We start from the raw sequence: 18,971 nt of genomic DNA on the forward strand, positions 1-18,971 counted from the left end.
GTGACCTGACCCCCACCCTCCTGGGACTTGACCCACACCTACTTACAATGTTGCCTATGCTTGACCTGCCACCTAGCTTATAGTAAGTTCCTCGCCTTGTTCAATGGATTACCAATTGCTATTCCTTATTGAATACCTGAGTGCCTATTCTTTATCGTGCTATGAGAGACCATTCACAATCAGCTTGGCGGTTAATTGGAACCTGGAACCCCACACCCAAACAACCACTCATAAGTGGATACAGTACTTGCAATGCAGCTGTAGCAGCCTGTAGATTGTCCAGCTCGATGTGACGTCCTGGCATAGGTCCACCTCAATTTCTTCTCTTTAATAATGTACCCTATTCACTGTATTTCTCTCACTGGTCACACGATTGTTTCACTTTATTATCTTTCATGGGTGACACTTGACAACGTCACCTTACCACCCACACTAGCCTGCCCACTCTGACTGCGCCACCACGTTTTTACTTTCTAGATCACTTGCAAAATTGTGGCTCTCCCCACATTTATGTGGCTCAGGCAGATTAAAAATCGCTTCTAGGATTGTTCACTACCCTGACACACTTTGCAACCCTTGCAGAACACTTGGGTAGCCCTCAAAAACACTTATATTCGCGGAGCATGGAAGGCGTGACTCGCGCGCTCGGTGTCCCTACTGTGTGTGTGTGTCTGTGTGTGTGTCTTTGTGTGTGTGTGTGTGTGTGTGTGTGTGTGTGTGTGTGTACTCACCTAATTATGGTTGCAACTGTCGAGACTCATCTCCTGGCCCCCACCTCCTCACTGAACGCTGCTAGATCCTCTCTCCCTGCTCCATAAGCAGGGAGAGAGAGGGGGTTATGGTTTGATTCGGATTTTGGGAGTGTTTTTGAAGGTTAATAAAATATTTTGTTGGGTATGAATGAGCCTTGGGATTTTAGGTGGCGTTGTTATTAGTTTGATGTGTTTATGTCAGGTGGATATGAAGTCTTTAATTGCTTATTCTTCCGTGGCTCATATGGGTTTGGTATTAGGGGGACTTGTTGCTCTAAGGGGCTGAGGTTTAAATGGAGCTTTAGTAGTGATGGTGGGGCATGGTTTGTATTTTTCAGGATTATTTTGTTTGGCAAATATAGTTTATGAACGTTTAGGTAGGCGGAATTTAATAATTAGGAAAGGTTTATTAAATGTCATACCAAGGATAGGTTTATGGTGATTTTTATTGGCTGTAGGTAATATAGCTGCTCCTCCAACCTTGAATTTAATAGGGGAAATCAGTTTAATCATTAGAATGGTGAGATGAAGGAAGTTAATTACATTCAGAATGTGGGCTCTATCTTTTTTTAGTGCCTCTTATACTTTATATATATATTCTTTAAGGCAATATGGATTGTTTTTAAATCCATTATTTTCTTGTTGTTCTGGAAAAATAAGGGAATATTTTGTTTTGTTAATACATAGTGTTCCATTAAATATTATATTCACGAAGGGTTCTCTAGTTTTGTGTAATTTGTAGGATAAGATGGCTGAGATTAAAAGCGTTAGATTGTAAATCTAAATAGAAGTGAAACTTTCTTATCAACGTAAGGTAAGATTTAAAACATTATTACTTTTTTGACAGCTTTGAAGGATGTTAGTTTAAATTAACTTAAAATCTTAAATAACTAAAAGTTAAGATGGGATAAAAAGACCAAATAAATAATGGAAGAACATAAAGGTGAGGAGAAGATTTTAAGGGTTTTGAAGGAGATGTTTAATTTTATTTGGGTATAGGAAATTGAGATAGAGGATAGAGTAAGTCGGATGTAAAAGTAAAGTTACTAGTGAAGAAAGAAGAAGAATTAGAAGAGGAAAATAAAAGGATGTTAAAATTATTTCTTGAATAATAATTCATTTGGGAATAAAGCCCGAGAAAGGGGGTAGCCCTCCTAAAGAGTAAAGGTTTATTATTGAGATAATTTTAGGAAAAGAGGCTTGATTAGAGTTAATTAGATGGGAAAAGAAGTATGTTTGGGTTGATGAGAAGAAAAAGGCTACTGAAGCTGATATTAAAGCGCATATGAGAAAGTAAATTATTCAGGAGGTTTCATTGATAAGTATAGCGAAAAGTATCCATGATATGTGATTAATAGATGAATAAGCTATAATTTTTCGAAGGGATGTTTGGTAGATCCCACCTAAAGCTCCGACAATAGCGGAAGTTACCCTTCCTAAGAAAAGAATGATGTATGTGTAATATTCTGTAGATAGATAGGAGATTAAAAATATAGGAGCGAGCTTTTGGATTGTCATGAGAATAATAATTTGGGTTCAATTAAGACCTTCTGTAACTTGAAGAAATCAAAAATGGAACGGGGCTGCTCCTAATTTAAGGAGTAGGGCTAAGGAAATAAAGGAGAGTGAAACTCTAGGAATGAAGAATGTTAAGGTTGAGGATAAGATGATAATGGCTGACCCTAGAGCTTGAATTAAAAAGTATTTTAAGGAGGCTTCTGATGGTAATTGGTTTTCTTTTGATAAGGTTAGGGGAATAAATGACATAAGATTGAGTTCAAGACCAATTCAAACTGAGAATCATGATGAGGAGGAAATGGTAAGAAGGGACCTTGACAGAAGTGAAAGTTTAAAAACGATTTTATAAGGTGAGAATAAAATTATAAAGAGAGATCGCTCTCATAAATGAGGTATGAGCCCATTAGCTTAGATTTAGCTTATCTTTATATTATGTATGTAGAAGTGTAAAGGGCACAAAAAGTTTTGATCTTTCGAGGATTGGTGCGATTCCAATTTACATAAAGAGAGAGAAGACGATGGGTTATAGAGATAGGTGATAAAAGGTTGGTATATGAGTGCTTATGGGAGCCTCCCTGTATTTAGTTATTCTTAACAAATTAAATGAGAACAAAACTTGAGTTATTTAGAGAATGTAAAGAAAAATAAATAAAAGGGGGGTATTTTTAATATTTTATATTTGCGCTAGTATATATACATCTGTACACATGAAAGTGGTGAATTGAGCATAACTGTACGAGTGAGTTTATGTATACCAGAACAGAATGATAACATTGAGCACTGTACATTACGATTAATACAGTTATAAGTAGAACCCTTCATGAGAAAGGAGATTCTACTTACATTTGTATTAATCGTCTCCTTCTAGATTCCCCCATTTCCATGAAGATATTCCTAACAGATGGTAATGGAGGAAGATAAGACGAAGCCGGTTCTCCTTTATAGTAATTTTCTGATAGATACACTAAGAGTGTAGTATATCTATTAGTAGACCATAGCAATAAGCTAATTGATAATATGACGTGATATATACGTATATACTGTTATGTACGAGCTTCAGGTATATAAAATCCAGTACTAATATAGATAATAGCTTACTAACTAGATACACTGCGAATATTATATAGATATGAATGGATTATATGATTTACAGGATTATGAATGATTCGGGTAAATTTACATTTCTTTAAATGTATTTATATATAGACAATAAAGTGAATAGAAAAATTTGTAAAGGTAAATACGTAGTTTTTATGTTAATTGCAGTTTGTTTGTTTGGTTAATTTAAATTGTAAATTCAAAGTAAAGCAAAAGATTAGCATTTGACTTACGGTGAAAAGGTTGTCGCAGAAGCCATTTATTTTGGTTACTTATGTCATCTTGCTAATTATTATGATTAGGAAAAATATTTTGGAGTTCTAGTAGGTAGTTAAGGAAATGATAATTATTGGCGGTAGATAATAGTACTGTGTAGGAAAGTTGAAAAATGTAAAATGTAATAAATGGAAAGTACTGGTTAGAGTAAGTACCTTGTGTATTAGAGATATTTTATATTAAATATTTATGATATTTTTCCCGAAATAATGATAGCTAAGTTGAGGATTGAGTTTTTGTAGCAAAAAATCAAAACTTTGTTTTAGTAGCGAAATGTTAATCGGGCCTTATAATATCTGTTTTTTTTTTTTTTTTTTTTTGAAACAAATTGAATTTTTTCTTTGCATTGAAGTAAGGCAGAGTTTAGGAATAGGGGGTAAAGCTCTTTATTTAATTATTTTAGTTATAAAAATAGATAAGAGGTATGCCTGACTAGGCTTAGAGGCAGCCGTGTTTACTGGGGGTTATACCTGAGGTATAGGAAAGAAAATATTTATTATTTTTTAAGTAGGCAAAAAAGACTTTTTATAAATTTAGTTTAGAGATTTAAAGTGAATATATTAGTATAGGAATTGTTTATTTGAAATAAATTTTGGAGAATTTAATGAAATTTATTAGAGGGGTGATGAGTGTAGAGGAATTCGGCAAAAAGTACTTCCGCCTGTTTATCAAAAACATGTCTATATGAGAGTTATATAAAGTCTGGCCTGCCCATTGGGAACTAAAATGCCGCGGTATTATGACCGTGCGAAGGTAGCATAATCATTAGTCTTTTAATTGGAGGCTGGAATGAATGGTCGGACGAGAAGTAAGCTGTCTTTATCTCATAGATTGAATTTAACTTTTAAGTGAAAAGGCTTAAATGAGTTAGAGGGACGATAAAACCCTATAAAGTTTGTTCATGGAGTTAGTTAAGAGTGATTTGGAATAGTAAAGTTTATTATTAACAAGATGTTTGGTTGGGGCGACTAGGATATAAGTTATATAACTGTTTTTTATTTAAATCAGAGATATCTGTTTATATGATCCCTTTTTAGGATTAAAGAGTAAATTACTTCAGGGATAACAGCGTAATTTTTTTTGAGAGTTCTTATCAACAAAAGAGCTTGTGACCTCGATGTTGAATTAAAAATTTCTTTGTGGTGTAGCAGTTACAGGAGAAGGTCTGTTCGACCTTTAAATTTTTACATGATCTGAGTTCAGACCGGCGTGAGCCAGGTTGGTTTCTATCTTCTAAGGAGTCTTAAGTTATTTTAGTACGAAAGGATTAAATAACTGAAATAGTTTTAATAAAAGTCAGAAAAAAAGCCAAGCTTTCTCTTTAATTTCCAAAATTAATATTTTAGAAGTAAACTATTTTCTGTTTAGAATTTTGAAGGCAGTAAAGGTCTCGATGTAATATTAATAATATTAACGATAATGATTAAAGTGAGTAGAAGATATAAAATTACTAGAATAGTAAGAGGAAATGAAGGGAGAGAATAGATGGAGCTGGTTGATAAAATGGTTAGATTCGTTTTGTTTTCTAAAATTAGGAATAATGAGGAGTTAAAAAATTTGATGGGAGGAATAAAGGGTCTAAAAAAATTAAAGGGAGAAATAGTGATAACGATAGGATGATTAATAGACTAGACTTTAAGTGAATTTTAAAGGCTTCATAGGAGTCTAGAGAGGAAACATAGATAAACAAAATTAGTATCCCTCCTAAAAAGATTAGGAATAAAATATATGAAAATCAGAAGGCCTGAAGAGACCTGAAAGTATACAAATAAGAATGGTTTGTGTGAGGACGGTGAGTCCTATGGAAAGAGGATGTGTTAAGGATGAGAACAGGATCGCTATACTTAAGGTAATGGGGAGAATAAAATATAAAATATTATACTGAGATAGTATAAAGTTCTAGGAATAGACTTCATCCTTGGTTTACAAGACCAAAATTTTTTTTAAACTACTAGAACTCTTCAATTTAAATAGCTTAGGGTAAAGCGTCGGGTAAAGCGTGGGGCCGAAGAGATAAGAGAGTTATTTTAAATTGTGTTATGAAGAACTTACAGTCATCTAGTTAGTTTAGTATTTTTATCATTTAGGGCATTGGTTTTTATTTTATTTAGCTTAGTAAGGTTAAGTTCTGGAGTTACCTATGTAATTGAGTGGGAGATTTTTTCTTTGAATTCTTCTTCTATTGTGGCTACTTTAATTTATGATTGAGTAAGATTTCTATTTTTGGGGGTTGTTTTATTTATTTCTTCTATGGTAATATATTATAGAGGGGATTACATAAGTGAGGATAAGAGGTATAGGCGATTTATATATTTAGTTTTTGGTTTTGTTTTATCTATAGGGGCTTTGATTATTAGCCCTAATTTAATTAAAATTCTTTTAGGTTGGGATGGATTGGGGCTAATTTCTTATGTGCTGGTAATTTACTACCGGAACGAGAAGTCTGCGAATGCAGGTATGTTAACGGTTTTATCAAATCGAGTTGGGGATGTTGGAATTTTATTGAGGATTTCTTTACTTTTTATGTTAGGAGGTTGAAATTTTATTTTTTATGGGAGGTACTTGGGTAGGGATTTTTTGTTGTTAAAAGTTTTTGTGTGTATTGCTGCTATGACTAAAAGAGCCCATATCTCGTTTTCGGCTTGGCTCCCAGTAGCCATAGCTGCCTCTACACCAGTTTCGGCTTTGGTTCATTCTTCTACGCTAGTAACAGCTGGTGTTCATATTTTGATTCGGTTTAGTGGAGCTTTAGAGGGTTCGTGTGTACAAAGGGTTTTGTTAATTGTTTCTTGTTTAACTATATTTATAGCGGGTTTAGGGACTAATTTTGAGTTTGTTTTGAAGAAAATTATTGCTCTATCAACTTTAAGACAGTTAGGTGTTATAATAAGTATTTTATCTTCGGGGTTTGCTGACCTTGCTTTTTTTTCATTTATTGACTCACGCTTTATTTAAGGCTTTATTGTTTATGTGTGTTGGGATGGTAATTCACAGGGTTAAAGAATATCAAGATATTCGGAATATGGGCAGGCTGGTGGTATGTATACCTTTAACTAGGGTTTGTATAAATTTGGCTAATCTAGCCTTATGCGGTATACCTTTTTTGGCTGGGTTTTATTCTAAAGATTTGATTTTGGAAGTTGCATTTATAAGGGAAATCAATATTTTTAGATTTTTTTTATATGTTTTAAGTACTGGCTTGACAGTATGTTATACATTTCGGTTAATTTATTACAGACTAACGTGTTTTTCTAATATAAGGTCTATAATATTTGTTAGGTAGAGGCATAGGATGATATTAAGAGGTATAATAGTATTAAGGATTGGGGCCGTAAGAGGAGGGTGTGTGTTAGCTTGAGTCGTATTTCCAGAGCCTTATATGATTTGTTTGAGGTCCTTGCTTAAAATTTTGGCTTTATTAGTGAGAGGGATTGGGGCTCTTTTAGGTTATGTAATTAACATAGTTAGGGCAAGATCTAGACTCAAGTCTGTTGGGTTTTATTCTTATGTTGTGTTTATGGGGTCTGTATGGTTTGTACCAATTTTGTGCAAGAAAGGTATAGAATACCGACAATATGAAAGTTAACACATGTGCAACATCTGGATATCTTTATTGTAGTAGACGTTTCGCCATCCAGTGGCTTTATCAATACAGATTCTAGGACATAATAGGAAGACAGTAGAACTATATACAAAAGATGAGGTAATCAGTCCCTCGGCCTTGGAGTTAGTGTTCACAGCTTCATGGTGGAGGAGAATCTGGAATCTTGGTTCAGAGGACATCTACAAGACCTTCACGGCTGCTGCAACTAACCCATCTCTTTGGGAAGGACCTACTTCCACTGGGGAATCCCGCCTACCAGTGACTTTGCCCTCGTCTGCTGCCCGTCCCTATCCACTGACGCCTATATAAACCGCCAGTCTTCTTGTCTTTGCTCCAGATTCTCCTCCACCATGAAGCTGTGAACACTAACTCCAAGGCCGAGGGACTGATTACCTCATCTTTTGTATATAGATCTACTGTCTTCCTATTATGTCCTAGAATCTGTATTGATAAAGCCACTGGATGGCGAAACGTCTACTACAATAAAGATATCCAGTTGTTGCACATGTGTCTTAACTTGTACCAATTTTGTCGACGTTTAGGGTGTCTCCTTGGGGGCTGAGAACAGGGAATATTTTTTTCGAGGTTGGTGATAAAGGTTGGTCAGAATATTTTGGGGGTGAAGGAGGGCTTGATAGATTAATAAAAGGTTCTGGGTATCTACAGCTTAGACAGGAGAATATGATTATAATCTATATAAAAGGATTTTTTATTTGGGTCATGTTTTTTATTTTTATTTAGCTTTACTTATATATTTTAGAATTTTGCATTGAAGCTGCAAAGGTGATTACTAACCTGTGAGTAATATTTTTAGAAGAAAAGATCTTCAGCTTTACATTGAAAATGTAATATGTTTTATACACTATAAAAAAGAGAAGTGAACGGAGTTTAACAGCTCGGGAAATAAGTTAGAAGCTTTTTCGCTGGCATAATTCTCTTTGACAGTAAAGAAGAATTTCAATTTTATCATTAACAGTGATAGGCCTCTAATTTTGGCTTCTGTCAAGATAAATTTGAGGTTTGTGAGACCAAAATTTAGGCCGAAACTAAACTCAATTTTTCGCTTTCTAATTTGAAAAAGGTTTAAGAAACACTTTATGAATGCAAATCATATGTCATTGTTGACTACATTTCCAGCTGGATCACTCTAAGGCGCCTTTATATCACTCATAATAAAGGCCGAAGAGAAGGATTAGGAGAAAAAATAATCCTGTAAATCTTCAAGAGAAGATATTTGTAAAAGGGGAAATATAAGCAAGAGGGAGAATTAATGTAATTTCTACATCAAAAATTAGGAAAATTACAGCAATAAGAAAGAACCGGAGAGAAAAAGGCAACCAGGCAGAGGTTTTAGGATCAAATCCACATTCAAATGGGGATATTTTTTCTCGATCAATGATGTTTTTTTTTTTTTTTATGAAATTGAGGATAGGATTATAATTAGTGCTGTAACCGAGAGAGTCAGGAGAATAATTAAGTTGATAGTTAAAATTAATTTTTCTAAACAATTAGACTTTCTAGTTGGAAGCTAGATGTACCATATATACTAAAAAATTATCTTCCTCATCAGTAAATAAAGACATAAAGGAATAATCAAACTACATCAACGAAATGTCAATCAAGTTGCAGCTTCAAATCCAAAGTGATGATTGTTGGAGAAGTGGCACTTGTAAAGACGATAAAAACAAACTGTTAAAATGGAGGTTCCGATAATTACTTGAAGCCCGTGAAATCCAGTTGCTACAAAGAAGGAAGTTCCGTAAATTGAGTCTGCGATAGAGAAAGATGCTTCTAAATATTCATACGCTTGAAGAGAGGTGAAGTAAACTCCTAGAAGAATAGTTAAGCCTAAACTTTGCATGGCTTCAGGATGATTAGAATTAAGGATTGCGTGATGTGCTCAGGTTACTGTCGCTCCTGATGAAAGTAAAATAGTTGTGTTAAGAAGAGGGACTTGGAAGGGGTTAAAGGGTTGAATGCCTTCTGGAGGTCAAAATATGCCAATTTTAATTGTTGGGGCAATCCTTCTGTGAAAGAAAGCTCAAAAAAAAGATAGGAATAATAACACTTCGGAGACAATAAATAGAATTATTCCCCATCGTAGACCTTTTATAACAATTTGGGTATGAAGCCCTTGATATGTTCCTTCTTGAGTTACATCTCGTCATCATTGAATCATGGTTAAAATAATAGGAATAAACCTGAAAAAAAGAAGTTCTGGGTTAAATTGATGGAACCATTTAATAAGGCCCGATGTAAGAAGTATAGCTCTAATAGATCCTGTTAAAGGTCAGGGTCTTATGTCAACTAAATAAAAGTCGTGGTGTCTGTGTGATGACATTAATTTACTTCACTGTCCTGAAGAGTTCTGAGAACTGCAAATACATAAAATTGAATGACTGCAACAGCAGATTCTAATATAAGAAGAAGAATTTGGGCTAGGATGAGAAAAGTCAATAATTTAGATGATAAGGAAGGTCCTATTCTTCCGAGTAAGGTTAAGAGCAGATGGCCTGCAATTATGTTTGCTGTGAGTCGGATTGCCAATGTTCCTGGTCGAATAATATTTCTTATTGTTTCAATGAAAACTATAAAAGGTACACTTGGGATCCCCTGGGACACAAGATGTGCAAACATATGCTGAGTGTGATTTAGCCATCCAAACAAGATAAAGGATAGTCATAACGGCAGAGCTAGGGTCAGGGTTATTACTAAATGTCTAGACCTAGTAAAGATGTAAGGGAGGAGGCCTAAGGAGTTGTTAAAAAGAATAAAGCTGAATAGAGACAATTAAAAATGATAGACCTGGGTTGGAGGGATCTAAAATTGTCTTAAATTCATTGTGAAGGGTAGATGCAATTTTAAATCATAAATAAAGTCATCGAGATGGTGCGGCTCAAAAAAGAACTGGAATAAATAGAAATCCCAGGAATGTTGATTTCCAGTTCAGGTTGAGTGAGAGGATGCATGAGGATGGTTCAAAGATGGAAAATAATCTTGTTATCATTTTCAGGTTTTTTCTAATAATGTTGGTTTGTGAATAAAGGTTTCTGTTTTAATTGGAAGTTTGGAGAAGAAGTTAACGATAGAAAATAAAATATATCCTAGGATGAATATCAAGAAAAGATTAAATCATAGTAGTGGCCCTATTTGAGGCATTCAAAAATATCATAAATACGATAACTTTAGTCTGACAAACTAATGTTATTTTTTAAACTAATTTTTGTCTCTAGAAGTAGAAGAACTACTTTTTTTTAGGTTTAAAAGACCTAAACTTTTATAAATTATCTGGAGAGAAGAGCAGGTAATTATGAATTTCTAGAAATTCAATTCAAGAAGGAGTCTACTGAGATTCTTTCAATTAGAATTGATATGAATCTGTGGTTGGCTCCACAGATTTCTGAACATTGACCGTAGAATAAACCTGGTCGGTTTACTAGAAATCTAATTTGGTTGAGTTGACCTGGAATGGCATCAGCTTTTACTCCTAAAGAGAGAATCGTTGATGAGTGAATTATGTCTGCTGCTGAAATAATAAGACGAACTTGAGTATTAAAAGGGATTGAAACTCGGTTATCGACATCTAGGAGACGAAAGTTTGAATTCAAGCTTCTATCAAAAGATGTTATGTAGGAGTCAAATTCAATATTTAGGAAATCTGAGTATTCATAGGATCAATATCATTGATGCCCGATGGTTTTAATTGTGATTCTTGAGTTGTTAGTTTCGTCTAAGAGATAGAGGAGCCGAAGAGAAGGTATGGCAATGAAAATTAAGATAATGGCAGGTAGAATAGTTCAGATGATTTCAATTTCTTGATTTTCAAGTAGGAAATGATTAATAAATGAATTTAGAGCTGAATTAATTAAAATATAACCTACTAGTGTAGTGATAACAATAAGGATAAATATTGCGTGATCGTGGAAATATGTTAATTGTTCTATAAGTGGGGAAGCTCTGTCTTGAAGTCCTAAACATCTTCATGTTGACATTTCTAAAAGAAGGTAATCCTTCCTGGTAGGAGCTTAAATCCTATACATCTATCTGTCATTTTAGATAATTAGAAATTAGGGGGATTTCTGCGTACCTATGATCAGCAGGAGGATGAGGGTGTTGTCACTCAATTGATGAAGGTAGGAAGGCTGGTGAGGTAATATTACGTTTTGATATAAAAGCTTCTCAAATAATAATTATGAATCAAAATACGGCTACTAACGAAATAATTGACCCGATTGATGAAACAATATTTCATAATGTGTAAGCATCAGGGTAATCCGAATATCGTCGTGGTATACCATTTAATCCTAGGAAGTGTTGAGGAAAAAAAGTTAAGTTAACTACTAAAAATATAGTGAAGAAATGAGGTTTTAATCACGAAGGATTTAGAGAAAATCCAGTGAATAAGGGAAATCAATGAACAATACCCCCAAAAATCCCAAACACGGCTCCTATGGATAGAACGTAGTGGAAATGAGCTACAACATAATAGGTGTCATGGAGGATAATGTCGATTGAGGAGTTTGCTAAAATAACTCCTGTTAAACCACCCACTGTAAATAAGAAAATAAATCCTAGGGTTCATAGAAGTGAAGGTGTGTATGAGAATTGGGAACCTTGAAGAGTTCTTAATCACCTTAAGATTTTAATTCCCGTTGGAATGGCAATAATTATGGTTGCTGATGTGAAGTATGCTCAGGTGTCAACATCTATTCCTACGTTGAACATGTAATGACTTCACACTAGGAAGCCCAGGATTCCAATTGCTGTTATGGCATAAATTATCCCTAATGTTCCGAATGCTTCTTTTTTACCTGACTCTTGTGTGACAATATGCGAGACTGCTGAAGGCTGGCAGAATTGAAATATAAACTGCTGGGTGCCCAAAAAAAACAAAATAAGTGCTGATAAAGAATAGGATCGCCTCCACCAGCTGGATCGAAGAAAGTGGTGTTTAAATTTCGATCTGTAAGAAGTATAGTAATTGCTCCTGCTAAAACTGGAAGATATAAAAGAAGAAGAACCGCGGTAATAAAGACGGACCAGACGAATAAAGGTATTCGATCTATGGTTATTCCCTTTGTTCGCATGTTGATTGCTGTAGTTATGAAGTTTACGGCTCTTAAAATTGAGGAAACTCCAGCTAGATGCAGGGAGAAGATTCCGAGATCAACTGATGCTCCGGCATGAGCGACTGATGCTGCTAGAGGAGGGTAAACTGTTCATCCGGTTCCGACACCTCTTTCTACTATCCCTCTAGTTAGAAGGAGAATGAGTGAGAATGGTAGTAGTCAAAATCTTATATTATTTATTCGGGGAAAGGCTATATCAGGTGCTCCAAGCATAAGTGGAACTAACCAGTTTCCGATGCCTCCAATCATAATAGGTATAACTATGAAGAAAATTATTACGAAAGCATGGGCTGTGACAATTACATTATAATTTTGATCATCTCCAATTAATCTTCCTGACTGACCAAGTTCGGCTCGAATAATCAATCTTAATGAGGTACCTACTATACTTGATCAAGCTTCAAATACAAAGTATAAGGTTCCAATATCTTTATGATTTGTTGAAAAGAAACATCGTTGTGTTAGGCTTTATAGTGCAAAAAAGACGTCAAATTGCAAATTTGAAGATGTAGAAATTACTAAAGCTTAAGGAGGATCAAATTATCATAGTATGGGTAGTAATACTGCATGAGCAGTGCTATCAAAACTGTCCTTTTCATCAGGCACCATACTTATAAGAAAAGTTTGGATTAGTAGTGAAAAAATTGTTAATTGACAATCCGTTTAAGATAGAGTTCTTAGAAGGCTAAATGTAAAATTTAGGAGTGTTCGTTTGTGTAAATAGAGGGGGTTAAGGTTTAAAGTTTGATTCTTGCTTGGACTTTTATTTTATAATTAGTGTACATGCATATTTTAGTAGGTAGAGAATAAAAAAATAAAGATAATTTATGATGCAACAAACAGTTTTTGTTAATTCGCAGTATGGAAGATTAAATATTAGATTAGGATTTGATTTAGTAAATTATAAAAAGCTTGATTAAATTTTGTGCCAGCAATCGAGGTTAGACTTAAAAGCTTAGTAAAAGTATTTTAGTTTAGGTTATTCTTAGGTTTAGAGGTTAAATTGAAATTTATAACAATAAAAGGTGAAATTAGTTTATTGAGGATAAATAGAAGTTGAATTATAAAAGGGAAAAAGCCTAAAAATTAAGGTATAAACCAAGATTAGATACCCTGTTATACTTAAATAAAAAAAAGCAAAACTTGAATATTAGTAGTTATGGTCTTTAAATTCAAAGAATTTGGCGGTATTTTAGTCTTGTTAGAGGAACCTGTTCTGTAAACGATACAACACGAAGAATCTTACTTACTCTTGGTTAACAGTTTGTATATTGTCATTATTAGATAACCTTTGTTGAGGAAGTTATTGAAATTTAAGAAGTTAAAATATAGTAGATCAAGGTGCAGTTTATGGGTAAGAAGAAATGGGTTACAATAAAATTTATTTATACGCATCAGTGATTGAATAGTTTCTGTGAAGGAGGATTTAATTGTAACAGACAATTTAGTAAGTTAGTGTGATATGAGAACTAAAATATGTACATATCGCCCGTCGCTTCCATTTAAGGTGGAATAAGTCGTAACATAGCAGGTGTACTGGAAGGTGTACCTAGAATTAAAATTTACTTTGGCAGAAAATATGCATTAAATTTAGAATTTAATTATATAGAAAATATTTTATAAGTAAAAGTATTAAGTGGTTAATGCTGTGATTGTTATAGTTGTAAGATATTTAATGTTAATGGTTTGTGTATTGGTTGGGGTAGCATTTGTGACTCTTCTGGAACGTAACATTTTAGGTTATATTCAAATTCGTAAAGGTCCAAATAAGTTAGGTATTTTAGGGCTTCTTCAACCGTTTTCAGATGCTGTGAAGTTGCTTTTAAAAGAGCAGAATTCACCTGCAATGTCTAATTTTTTACCTTATTATTTGTCACCGGTATTTGGATTGTTTGTTGCTTTAGTTTTGTGAAGGATTATTCCGTATGAGTTAGGGTTAGTAAATTTTGATATAGGTGTATTATTTTTTTGTGTTGTTTAAGATTAGGAGTTTGTCCTTTAATAAGAGCAGGGTGGGCTTCTAATTGTAAGTATTCCTTGTTAGGGAAGCTTCGGGCTGTAGCGCAAACTATTTCATATGAGGTAAAATTGGCTTTAATTTTATTATCTTATGTTTTTTTAGTTAGAAGATTTAGGTTGACGGAGTTGAGATACTATCAAGAGGGAATATGATTTATTTGGATGATGTTTCCACTATCTATGGTTTGGTTAGGTTCTTGTTTGGCAGAGGTAAATCGAACTCCTGTTGATTTTGCAGAGGGGGAATCTGAGTTAGTTTCTGGATGTAATACTGAGTATAGGAGGGGGGGATTTGTGTTGATTTTCATAGCTGAATATGTTAGAATTTTGTTTATAAGTGGGGTATCTACATTATTAGTTTTAGGTGGGAGAGTTTTAAGATTAGGGTTTTATATAAAATTAGTAATGATTAGGGTTGCATATATTTGAGTGCGGGGGACTTGACCTCGATTACGGTATGATAAGTTAATGTATATAGCCTGAAAAAGGTTTCTTCCTATATCTTTAAATTTGTTTATTTTTTTTATAGGAGTAAAATTAATTTTAGTTTAAACTAAATTTATAAGTTATTGGAGATTGGAAAAAACTTCCTTTAAATGTTTTCAAAACATTTGTTTTAAATAAACTAAATATCCATTCAAGGAGTAAATCTGTTAAAAGAATGATTAGAGGGTTAATGCCATAGTAAGTAATAGTAAGAGTTTGTCCTGTAAGAATGTAAGGATCCTCTACAGGGTGTGCTCCAATATAAGGATCCTCTACAGGGCATGCTCCAATATAAGGATCCTCTACAGGGCATGCTCCAATATAAGGATCCTCTACAGGGCATGCTCCAATATAAGGATCCTCTACAGGGCATGCTCCAATATAAGGATCCTCTACAGGGCATGCTCCAATATAAGGATCCTCTACAGGGCATGCTCCAATATAAGGATCCTCTACAGGGCATGCTCCAATATAAGGATCCTCTACAGGGCATGCTCCAATATAAGGATCCTCTACAGGGCATGCTCCAATACAAGGATCCTCTACAGGGCATGCTCCAATATAAGGATCCTCTACAAGGCATGCTCCAATATAAGGATCCTCTACAAGGCATGCTCCAACATAAGGATCCTCTACAAGGCATGCTCCAATATAAGGATCCTCTACAAGGCATGCTCCAATATAAGGATCCTCTACAAGGCATGCTCCAATATAAGGATCTTCTACAGGGCATGCTCCAATATAAGGATCCTCTACAAGGCATGCTCCAATATAAGGATCCTCTACAAGGCATGCTCCAATATAAGGATCCTCTACAAGGCATGCTCCAATATAAGGATCCTCTACAGGGTGTGCTCCAATATAAGGATCCTCTACAGGGTGTGCTCTAATATAAGGATCCTCTACAAGGCATGCTCCAACATAAGGATCCTCTACAAGGCATGCTCCAATATAAGGATCCTCTACAAGGCATGCTCCAATATAAGGATCCTCTACAAGGCATGCTCCAATATAAGGATCTTCTACAGGGCATGCTCCAATATAAGGATCCTCTACAAGGCATGCTCCAATATAAGGATCCTCTACAAGGCATGCTCCAATATAAGGATCCTCTACAGGGTGTGCTCCAATATAAGGATCCTCTACAGGGTGTGCTCCAATATAAGGATCCTCTACAAGGCATGCTCCAACATAAGGATCCTCTACAAGGCATGCTCCAATATAAGGATCCTCTGCAAGGCATGCTCCAATATAAGGATCCTCTACAAGGCATGCTCCAATATAAGGATCCTCTACAGGGTGTGCTCCAATATAAGGATCCTCTACAGGGTGTGCTCCAATATAAGGATCCTCTACAGGGTGTGCTCCAATATAAGGATCCTCTACAGGGCATGCTCCAATATAAGGATCCTCTACAAGGCATGCTCCAATATAAGGATCCTCTACAAGGCATGCTCCAATATAAGGATCCTCTACAAGGCATGCTCCAATATAAGGATCCTCTACAAGGCATGCTCCAATATAAGGATCCTCTGCAGGGTGTGCTCCAATATAAGGATCCTCTACAGGGTGTGCTCCAATATAAGGATCCTCTACAGGGTGTGCTCCAATATAAGGATCCTCTACAGGGCATGCTCCAATATAAGGATCCTCTACAAGGCATGCTCCAATATAAGGATCCTCTACAGGGCATGCTCCAATATAAGGATCCTCTACAGGGCATGCTCAAATATAAGGATCCTCTACAGGGCATGCTCCAATATAAGGATTCTCTACAGGTCATGTTCCAATATAAGGATCCTCTACAGGGCATGCTCCAATATAAGGATCCTCTACAGGGCATGCTCCAATATAAGGATCCTCTACAGGGTGTGCTCAAATATAAGGATCCTCTACAGGGCGTGCTCCAATATAAGGATCCTTTACAGGGCATGCTCCAATATAAGAATCCTCTACAGGCCATGTTCCAATATAAGGATCCTCTACAGGGCATGCTCCAATATAAGGATCCTCTACAGGGCATGCTCCAATATAAGGATCCTCTACAGGGCATGCCCCAATATAAGGATCCTCTACAGGGCCTGCTCAAATATAAGGATCCTCTACAGGGTGTGCTCCAATATAAGGATCCTCTACAGGGCATGCTCCAATATAAGGATCCTCTACAGGGCATGCTCAAATATAAGGATCTTCTACAGGGCATGCTCCAATATAAGGATCCTCTACAGGGCATGCTCCAATATAAGGATCCTCTACAGGGCATGCTCCAATATAAGGATCCTCTACAGGGCATGCTCCAATATAAGGATCCTCTACAGGGCATGCTCCAATATAAGGATCCTCTACAGGGCATGCTCAAATATAAGGATCTTCTACAGGGCATGCTCCAATATAAGGATCCTCTACAGGGCATGCTCCAATATAAGGATCCTCTACAGGGCATGCCCCAATATAAGGATCCTCTACAGGGCCTGCTCAAATATAAGGATCCTCTACAGGGCGTGCTCCAATATAAGGATCCTCTACAGGGCATGCTCCAATATAAGGATCCTCTACAGGGCGTGCTCCAATATAAGGATCCTCTACAGGGCATGCTCCAATATAAGGATCCTCTACAGGGCATGCTCCAATATAAGGATCCTCTTCAGGGCATGCTCCAATTCATGTCAGTAAGATGACTGTGGAAACAAGAGCCCAAAATAGAAGTTGGTTAAAAGGGTAAAAAGTTAGACCTTGAAATTTTGATAAAGAGGTGAAGCGGAGAAGTCAAGGAATTGCTACTGATAAGACTAAAGCGATGACTCCACCTAGTTTGTTTGGAATAGATCGGAGAATAGCGTATGCAAATAGAAAATACCATTCAGGTTGAATATGAACTGGTGTAACCAGAGGATTAGCCGGAATAAAATTATCAGGATCTCCAAGAAGGTATGGGTTCAAAAGGGTCAGGAGAATTAAGATTATTAATATAATTAGGAATTCTACAGTATCTTTAAATGTAAAGTAGGGGTGGAAGGGGATTTTGTTTATAAAGGAGGATACTCTTAAAGGGTTGTTAGCCCCGGAGTGATGGATAAACAAGATGTGAATAAGTGTAGCTGCAGCAATTAAAAATGGTAAGAGAGTGAAATGTAAAAAAATCGAGATAAGGTAGCATTATCAACTGCAACACCTCCTCAAATTCATTGATCTAAATCTGTTCCAATATAGGGAATGGCAGAGAATAAGTTTGTAATAACTGTGGCACCTCAAAATAATATTTGCCCCCAGGGTAGGACATAACCTAGAAAAGCTGTGGCTATTGTTATAAATAAAATTAAAACTCCAATTCTCCAGGCGTGGAAAAGAACAAATGATTCATAGTAAATACCTCGAACAATATGAGAATAAATGTAGATAAAGAAAAAAGATGCCTCATTTGCGTGAATAGTTCGGAATAACCATCCGTAATTCACATCACGGCAGATGTGTGTTACGTTCGAAAAAGCTAGGTCGATGTGGGAAGTAAAGTGAATGGATAAAATAATCCAGTTGCTATTTGAGTCACTAGGCGTAATCCTAAGAGAGATCCAAAATTCCAAAAAATTGAAATATTTCTAGGAATTGGTATATCAACAAATGCGGAGTTAGCAAGTTTAAATAGTGGATGAGATTTACGTAAAGGTGAAGTCATAAGTTTTGTGAAGAGTAGGCCTAACTAGTTTAAAGAAAATATAGGTGTATGATGATATTAGGAATCGAAAGTTTTAGGTTGTTAGTTATAGTTTTTTTGTGGATTTTTGAGCGTTTATTTCGAATCATAAGCATCTACTAAATGTTTTATTAGGGTTGGAATTTATTATATTAAATATGTTTGGGGTTATAAGAGTTTACATAGCTAGGGTCGGTTTGGAAGGTGTGTTTGTAATATTTTTTTTAGTTATGGGAGCGTGTGAAGGTGCTCTGGGTTTATCTTTATTGGTTTCTGTTGTTCCTTCACATGGAAATGATTATTTCAGGAGATTTGGTATTTTAGTATGTTAAAGTTTTTGGTGTTTAATTTAGTTTTGATAAGATTTGTGATGAATTGAAGGTTGATTCAGATCGGCC

The 18,971-nt window shown here is 35.4% G+C and overlaps 4 pseudogenes; 1 reads left to right on the top strand and 3 right to left on the bottom strand.

Annotated features, from left to right (window-relative positions):
- LOC138851093 (NADH-ubiquinone oxidoreductase chain 5-like) overlaps positions 1-7,989 on the top strand; it is a 76,988-nt pseudogene extending 68,999 nt beyond the window's left edge.
- An 825-nt stretch (positions 7,990-8,814) lies between these two features.
- Positions 8,815-9,589, bottom strand: LOC128694576 (cytochrome c oxidase subunit 3-like; annotated as a pseudogene).
- Positions 9,590-10,556: 967 nt separating this feature from the next.
- Positions 10,557-11,240, bottom strand: LOC138852314 (cytochrome c oxidase subunit 2-like; annotated as a pseudogene).
- A 2,639-nt stretch (positions 11,241-13,879) lies between these two features.
- Positions 13,880-18,555, bottom strand: LOC138851095 (cytochrome b-like; annotated as a pseudogene).
- Between the last annotated feature and the right edge of the window lie 416 nt (positions 18,556-18,971).

This window comes from Cherax quadricarinatus, chromosome 6 (assembly GCF_038502225.1).
Source record: "Cherax quadricarinatus isolate ZL_2023a chromosome 6, ASM3850222v1, whole genome shotgun sequence".
NCBI lineage: Eukaryota > Metazoa > Arthropoda > Malacostraca > Decapoda > Parastacidae > Cherax > Cherax quadricarinatus.